The following is a 2,481-nucleotide window of genomic DNA, read 5'->3' as shown; positions in this document are numbered from 1 at the left end:
CTCTTTTGAGCTACTGCTTCCATAGGTGTATGTCAAGTTCATCAAATTGTATCAGATTATTCTTTATTTCCGTCTTCTTTCTTCTTCTGTTTGAGCTCTGATCATCCAGCCATTGAAGCCAGGTCAAGTGGGTATTATCTGCAAATGTGGGTGTACTTATGCATGTGCCTTCTCTTCTTATCACCTGGATGCTTCACTCTCCACTCTAGTCCTCTGTGGCTATGTCACTGACTCTAGATCCAAGAGTCCCCTGGACTTGTCACACTGCTGGCCAACCAGGTCTCCATCCAGGTTCACAGGAGTCTATTGAGCATTGTAGGGCTTAACTTGCAGCTTCATTGCTGTTTTCCCCTCACTTCCCCTTATTGGTGACGACATGGTCATCAATCAGAGTGTGCTTTCCCATTGAGCCTTAGTCTTAGAAGGGGGTTTGCCCTGAGGGGGTCCCGACCACTTGCCTTGATGTCTCCTGGGTGAGCCACTTGTTTGTTCTTATAGTAATCAGTTGGCCTGCCTATATTGTTTTGTATTTTTCCTGTCAGTCTTTCTTTCAGGAAGTATCTTCTGGCCACTCCAGGCTGGTCTGCTTGTTCTTCCAAGTGGAAATTTCCCCTCAGAAGATTCTGGATGCTGTTCAAGATTCCACCTATAGTCTTGTGTAATGCAGCAGCTCCGCAGGAAGTCTCCTTCACTGTGCACATTGTAGCCCCATTTTAGGTATTCCAATCAGTTATAGGCAGAAGACAGACTTACAAGTTTCTGTGGTGGTATTTCTGGCTATTACTTTCTCTCCCCCTCCAGTGTCTATTTTACAGCTGTATGACAGGGAAACCCTTGTTTTTTCTCCCAGAATATTGAATATTGAAACATGATGAAGAGCACCAGAATATTGTTGGATTTAGTGTTGGAAGATTAGCTCCTCAGGTTGGAAACCACTCAAATTATTACTGGGGAAGGGTTTCTTCCTCAAAGTTGAGTTGACTGTGATGATGTAAATGGAGTAAAGCCTTTGGGACCTTTATTTGCTGATGGGGCAAAACTCAAAATGAAGAGAAACAGCTGTAGACATCAATTAAAATCACAACATGGAATGTATGAAATATGAATCTAGGAAAATTTGAAATTGTCAAAAATGAAAAAGAATGCATAAACATGGATATCCTAGGCATTAGTGAAATGGACTAGATATTTTAATTAGAATAAACTCAAAGATCTAATACAGCTACTCACCTGTTTCTGAAATCTCCTTACAAAACCTACGATTTTTCCACCTGAAATATTAATTTTAGAGAACCGTGTTCAGAGTTCTCCACAATGATTGTGGATTTGCAAATTGCTCACAGCAATTCTGTAAATTTTTCCTTTTAAATATTGCTGCTCTTGTTTTTAAAATGTTGTTAGATCTGTTCTGATACATATGGACCCTGTATAGAGTTTCCAAGGAAGGCCTGGTGGGTTTGAACCACCAACCTTGTAGTTAATAGTCCAGTGCATATCCTATAGCACCACACCAGGACTCCTTCATATATGTATTGGCAATATGTTATTAGGTATGTAAAACTATAAGACAGACATATTAATGAAATGTAATGTACAAATATTAAGCACTTTTAATACTATGCTGCCACTAATGTGCTCATGGAGACTATTAGTAATTAATCTTGGCATTCTATTCTGATCCTAAAGTTGTTTAAGAATAAATTTTAATGCAGCTCTCTCTGTAGTCATCATAGTTATTATCCAGGTATTTCCTATTTGCCTTTTCCTGCTCCATTATCTTATTGTCCTAAAGAATATTGTTATTGTTGTTGTTAAGTGCTGTCAAGTTGGTTCTGACTCATAGTGACCCTGTATACGGTTTTCAAGGAGCAACTGGTGGATTTGAACCACTGTACTTGTGGTTCACAGTCCAGTGCTTATCCTAGAGCACCACACCAGAAGTCCAAAAGAATATATTGTTGTTAAGCGCCATAGAGTCAGTTCTGACCTATAGGGACCCTGTATAGGGTTTCCGAGGAGCAGCTGGTGAACTTGATCCACCGACCTTACGGTTCAAACAGCTTTGCAGTCTGGCACATTAACCCACAGTACCACATTGTTGTTGTTGTTAAGTACCATGGAGTCATTTCCGACTCATAGTGACCCTGCACAGGGTTTCCGAGGCTGTAAATCTTTAAGGGAGCAGAACACCTCATCTTATTCCCGCAGAACCGCTGGTAGTTTTGAACTGCTGACCTTGAGGTTAGCAGCCCGACTTGGAGTTGAAGGAATCTACTACCACCAAGGAGTCCTTGTGTGACACTATAAGATAAACACTGGACTTCTAACCACAAAGTCAGTGGTTTGAACTTACCAGTTACTCCTCAGAAACCCTATATAGGGTCACTATGAGTCAGAACTAACTCAATAGCAACTTATAACAGCAACAACAATAACTGATGCCAAGAAAGAAGAGCTAGGGCTAGAGCACATCCTTTGGAC

This window comes from Chrysochloris asiatica, unplaced genomic scaffold, assembly GCF_000296735.1.
Source record: "Chrysochloris asiatica unplaced genomic scaffold, ChrAsi1.0 scaffold00069, whole genome shotgun sequence".
Taxonomy (NCBI): Eukaryota; Metazoa; Chordata; class Mammalia; order Afrosoricida; family Chrysochloridae; genus Chrysochloris; species Chrysochloris asiatica.
This window is presented reverse-complemented; position numbering follows the sequence as displayed.